The sequence below is a fragment of the Mercurialis annua genome, linkage group LG4, assembly GCF_937616625.2.
Source record: "Mercurialis annua linkage group LG4, ddMerAnnu1.2, whole genome shotgun sequence".
NCBI classification, from domain to species: domain Eukaryota; kingdom Viridiplantae; phylum Streptophyta; class Magnoliopsida; order Malpighiales; family Euphorbiaceae; genus Mercurialis; species Mercurialis annua.
The window spans coordinates 21,319,810-21,326,294 of record NC_065573.1 but is presented as its reverse complement, the minus strand read 5'-3'; the positions used below and the strand labels follow the sequence as shown (position 1 = coordinate 21,326,294).

Here is a 6,485-nt window from a genome sequence, read left to right as displayed (position 1 = left end):
TAATCATACCAAACTGAAATTCTTAAAATTAATCCACCAAATATAACTGTAACCTCGCAAACGAAAGATCATCTAGATCAAATTCACCATTAACCGGGTCATTGGTTATGCTCAAGTCAAACTTACAGAAAACAAAATTTCCAAAGCACAAAACATTTTATTTATATTTTCCACTTCTCTTTTAAAAGACTCTAACAACTTATACCCTCTTTTATATTCAAAACTAAAATGTTTTTACCGTTGCGAGAAAAAAAATCCTCTAGTTTGTAAACACATCAAAATTTTCAAAATATTTGTATTTTGAATTTCGCAGTTACACCTTACATTGAAATAAAATCTGCAAATCTGTGAAACCGTTCAATTGACAAAAAATTTATTCTCTTTAAATCAAACTTGCTAAATTTTTTTATGCTTTTTTCAAAATGGAAAAAAAACATTTGTAATGAAAATCACCTCATTCACACAACTCTATATGAGTAAACCAAAACATTTGAACAAACTCAAATATTTAAAAACAAACTTCTTTTAATATCACGGCGTATACACACACGTAGAGTATAACCAAATCGCTTAATCCCACAACCCTCAAATCCTAAATTGGAAGCTAACACGTAAGCCTTTCATCCGACCTCAAAATCCTATCACACTTATTACAACAATAACTCGAGTGCAACCTTATATCCAATACTAATTCCTACGAAACACAATTATTCAAATAACATAGAACTGATCATTGCAACGCAATCGTCCTTAATTTACCTCAATCACACAGAGTATTTGTCTAGCTATCTTTCGGTAAAAATAATAATTTCAAAAACATTTGAAATCCATCAACTTTATAGATACATTTATCATTATGTGACTCGCGAGTTTGTTCCAAAATATTTTTTTCCTCAAAACCACTTTATCGGTAAAATTCATTTTTACATAATTGTGTGCCAGGGTGATGACATCTCTCATCCCCAAAGAGTTGCATCCAACCCTAATCATTTTTATGCATGTGATGCATGTACTATTATGCATGTATCAATTATTAATTTACCTTTTATTTAGTGAACATACTCAGTGTTCAATGCAAACCTAATCGTGACATTCAAAATGTATGTTCATGATATGTCTGGGCATAATTACGTTTTGAAAATATTTCAAAAATTTCAATAATTCAACCTTTGAAATCCATTTCCCAATAAAATATTTGCTAGACGTTACACTCTATGAGATGTGCACTCGATAACCTCAAAATATTTCTCAAATCAGCAACACTCGATGCTATAAGGCAACTCATCTAAATAACTTTATTACATCTCTAGTACTATAAAAAGTATCTAACTAACTTCAATCCAGACTAAGATTATCCAAAGAAAATAGCACATAAAATACGTTCCTATAAAATTTACCGCCAGCTCCTGCATCACATCCTCAGACTTGATGGAAACAGCAGTGTATTAATACACCGGTCTATCTTCTCGGTTCAGAGTTTTCAATATCCGATCTAGGATAATCAGATATCATCAGCCAATCCGAAGGAAGTACTTCCCTCGTAATCCTCGATATCGAAACCCCAAGGTTTCGATCCACGAAACAGAAACAGCAAAGCCCCGCGCAACCCAAAACCGAACAAAAGAGAAACAAGATCTAAAAGAAGATCTTACTCAAAGGTCAAAACTATACATCGAGGTAAGGCAACCATAACCACATGATTAGATCATCTCACGTGCTACACCGCACGAAGAGACAAAACTAAAACAATCAACTTAGTCCAACAGACAAGCGAGTTATAAAACACAAATAATGTTCACAAGATAACAAATCTGAAAATCGTAAACCACGAAACCATGCCATTGAACACAATTAACTCAAGCATTCTTAAAACAAATCAGGATATGCCACAACATTTCCTTGAAATCTCATTACAAATTTACCATGTAAATATATCGTCCTTTAATAGTACGCTTCAAAATTCGTTTTGAAATTAAAATCAAATACGAAAACTTCCAAATTTTGCTGAGCCCCAAGGTTAAAACAAAATCACATTTTGTAAAAATCTCTTCTTATTAATCAGTTGCTTTAAAACGGATACCCAAGTATCTCAGACAATAAAATTATCGAGCTAGCCGAGTCATTACAACTACCAAGCTCAACTCCTAAATTTGGGTGACCCAAGTCGAACCCAAAACAATCGTTTATAAAACGTATTTAAAATATTTGTAAATCCGGAAAAGTATTTTAATAAAATTTCCATCCCTTCAAATTTTGGGAGCTCAATTTAAACCAACCGCTAAACGGTAATTTAAAACTCAAGTGAGAAATCTTTGATTTCAAACATCTATTCTGTAAATCCCAAAAATTTAAAATGCTGGCATACTACAACATGATAAAATAACTTCAACGTTAAATTCTTAAAACAATGATTTATCTCATAAAATATCATTTGAAACCATCGCTTGTTAACACCAGGCCAAACATAATATTTCAAAATATTTACTGGCAACTCAACCAAAAACCATCTTTTTAAGAATTTAAAATTAAACTTCTCTTATAATTCTATGTCGAAACACAAATCGGATAAAACAATATTCTCGATAAAAATCTTTAAATCAACATGTGGTCAAACAATGCATGACCATCAAACACGTTTTAAGGTTTAACCCAAAATCTCTTTAATTGAAAAACAAGGCTAACGCCCAACATACGATCACATTTAACATCAACAATTGAGGCCAAAGCCAAGATGTACTTTATTAACAAGGCAAAAGCAGTTCAACGCATCACGTAAAATAACTGTAACATTACCATAAATTCTAAATCGTTTTAGGCATAAACGACAAGTTTTATCAAACAACATCATACCCAAGTATGAGTCTTTAGGAAAATTTACCAACCTATGATTTCCCGAGAAATCAAAAGCAATTATAATCACCCAAGTGAAATAATCTCATAATGATAAAATACATCAATTAACATCCAAGTGAAATAAATTGTCAATCAAAGCATCAATACCAAATAAGGACTGACATACATCACCTATAGGATGTAGGCTGAAGGTTTGAAAACAAATGATGACGTTTAAAAGACAAGACACGAATCCTAATTCCGCAGTAGTTCCTATGACACGGCATCAACTTAACATACCAAACTAATAAACACATAACATGCATAAGGCCTTGGTTTGAAACCAAAGCTCTGATACCAAGTTTGTCACAACCCATTTTCATGAATCGAGACCGGCGCTAGGGTATGGGTATGGTTGTACCAAAACCCGTAGCAAGCCTCGCGGAAATCAAATAATCATTTAAACCTGCAGAAAACTGCTCGGGGGCAACCGAGACTCCAACCTAAGTCTAGCAATTTATACTACAGTTCTAATATAAATAACTTCAATATCTTAAATGTTCAACATCATGCCTTATATATAACAATATCGTAATCCAGAGTAATCATGCCAAATATAATAATCGAATATATCGACAATCCCAAAGTGTAGTATCAAATGAAATAAATAACTAGTTCTACTGCGGTCTAAGAGTTTGAAAACAGAAACTAGTTTAAATAACATAAAAACCTCCGAGGAATCAAAAGAATCGGAGTGGACCAGCTTTCAAATCATAAACCTGGAAAAATTGGGAAAACAACGGGGTCAGATTTACTGAGTAGAGTTTATATAACCATTTACATTTATTAAGTTAAAAACCTTTAAAACGTTTAATAAAACATTTTCATTATGGATTATCAATGAAACCCTAAACCACAATTCTAAATCCATTGTCGTGTCGGTGAGACGTATCTCAATAACCGATCCCCGACTATCACTTAATAAATAGTGAGCCCGGGAGACGTATCTTCCACCGGTGCCCTCACTAAGGTGAGACGTATCTCAAACCTACCTCAATACCATAATCATTACCGGTGCACACGCAGTCCCGATGATGCCCATCGAGTAGCACGTTCCAAATCAAATCCACAATGCCGGAAACAGTTCAAAAGCCGCTTATACATATATATATATATAAAATAATACATTTGCTTAATAAAGAGGTAAATAGAGATATAAACTCACTGCTTGCAAATCCACGTGAAAAACCTGGCAAGCAACTAAACCTGTTTCGACTCCGAAGCACGAGCAGTCGACGTGTCTAAAAGAAGGCATAAAACATAATTAATATCATCCCCTAACTCTAGAGAGTACTAGACAACACGTAGGACTAGCACAGATATCAACCAATCCAAAGTACACACCATCAATATGTAACTACACATATTTAGCCAAAATGTCAAGCATTAACCGAAGTAGAGTAATCATACATATTCAACATAACCAAAGTCATACGATAGTCAAGTCCAATTGAGTTCCCACTTTTAAAACATAATCCGGAAAACCATTTCAATAACTTAGTTAAAATCATAAAACCAAGTTTAAACCAAAGTGGTGAGCTAGCCGAGTTATCACAACTGCCAAGCCTATACTCACGAATTGGGCGACCCAAGTCTAACCCGAACCAAACATCCAACCAAAGTAAAACAATTCGTTTAAAGTCCGGAATCATTTAAATATACCAAAGTTTCAATTTAGAAAAATAAGGGAATTCAAATTAAACATTAAAACCCAAGTATAGCATCATGATTATAATTCGATAAAAGTTCGCAAAGGACAAACACAACCAAATAAGAAAAACACCAATATACAACAGCCCTATCATGCTTAATAATCACATTTTATATAACACATGTCATAGCAAAACATTTGCAATCAATTAATGTATTTTTCACGACATCAAGCCAATTAAGAATTCATGGCACTTAGCCCAAAACTAGACCAAACATGAATCGCCAAAACAAAACACCTTAGATCAGTTCATATACATGCCATAATCAATAATATGAAAGTAATTCAGATCTTAAGTCATTACAAAGCATCGAATCTGAAATCAAAGCATTTTAGTGTAAAACTAGCTAGTTTGCAAACTAAGCCAACACGTACCAAAACATTTATAATTCAAACTCCCAAACTCATTTAGATCAGTAGTATATCATACATAATTTCAAAATACCAAACCAACTCAGATCTAAACTCATGCCAACATCCCTTAAACAATCGATAACGCATTTTCGCTAGAATTTGCCTAAACATGCTAAACAAACCAAATCATGCATTCGACAACCCAAATCATATAGCCACTGATCCTAAATCATATAAACATCATATATATCATCTTAGAACAGTAGGTACATCATCGCAAAACATTTATGCAATTACAACTCTTAAAGAACCCAAATTCAGCATTTTACGCAATTTCAGCTAAAACAATCGAGAGCATGCCAAAGTGTTGATACAACCAACAATATCAGTTCATAAACATCAAATCCATCAAGCATATCATACATATCAGTAACCTAAGCATAGAATCTCAATTTCATAGATTCAAACCAGTAAATCGATTAAAATACAACAATTGCTAGAAAAATCCTAACATTGATGAATCATGCCAAACGCTTTTCAAAACATGTAACATCAGTTTATATATGTACAAACCATCATTTTATCCATACAAACTCAGTAGCATAAGCATGGCATGACAATAGCAACAATTCACTTCATTAAAATCCTATATTATGCATTTCTAGGCAAAATCACATAGCAATGAATTCATGAATCAAATGGATATGAAAACAATACCTAAGGATGATGAACAATAAGATAAATAATGTATTAACCCAAGGTTCAAGGGGCTGGACCGAATTTAATTTAATCCACAAGCCTCCAACGAAGAACACAACGTAGAAATCGCGTAGATCTTGCGAGTAGGATGTAAAATCATATTCTTAGCGGAATGAATCGCATCCGGACTTGTTAGAAAGAAGAAATCAAGTTCTTTGAGTGAAGAAATTCGTTTTTAGGGTTTGGAGATTAATGGGGGCTAGGGTTTGCAACTTAAGGGGTCTATTTATAGACTCCTGTGGGCTTTACTTGGGCTGCAATTAAAGCCCACGGTTTAAAAGGTAGTTTTAGAGTTAGAAACCTCCAAATAACAATCCAACCGACCAGATTTTAGTAAATCCTCTTAGGAACAATATATCCAAAGATGAGCCCGATCCGACCGTTCAATTGTGAGATATCAACGTTTTACTAACACATGGCAGTTTTGGAAAACATGGGAAAACAACTTCAATAAATACCCGAAAATGAATCGAATCAATATCTAATACCCACACGATATATGTGTAACATACAAGATACAAAACAAGGCTCAATCAAGGTATCTCAATGCAAGAACCAATCCGAAATCAAGTAAAAACATAACGAGAAAAATACGGGGTATTACAAAAAATCAATCAAATTTAAATTAATTAAAAATAAATTTTTTATTTTTTTTAGTTTCGGGAGGAGGGAAGCTCCTCGTGCTACTCGCTTGAGGAACAACAGCTCCTCAGGCCAGGAGTTGTTGCTCCTCGTTGAGGAGTAAATGCTCCTCGCGTGAGGAGCTCAG

The 6,485-nt window shown here is 33.7% G+C and overlaps 1 long non-coding RNA gene across 1 annotated transcript; it reads right to left on the bottom strand.

Moving 5' to 3' along the window:
• Positions 1 to 3,385: 3,385 nt before the first annotated feature.
• Positions 3,386 to 6,235, bottom strand: LOC126676880 (uncharacterized). The gene is made up of 3 exons (XR_007640435.2): positions 5,675 to 6,235; positions 4,058 to 4,133; positions 3,386 to 3,611 (listed from the first exon to the last, which is right to left on the bottom strand). It is a non-coding gene; the product is annotated as an uncharacterized LOC126676880 (long non-coding RNA).
• Between the last annotated feature and the right edge of the window lie 250 nt (positions 6,236 to 6,485).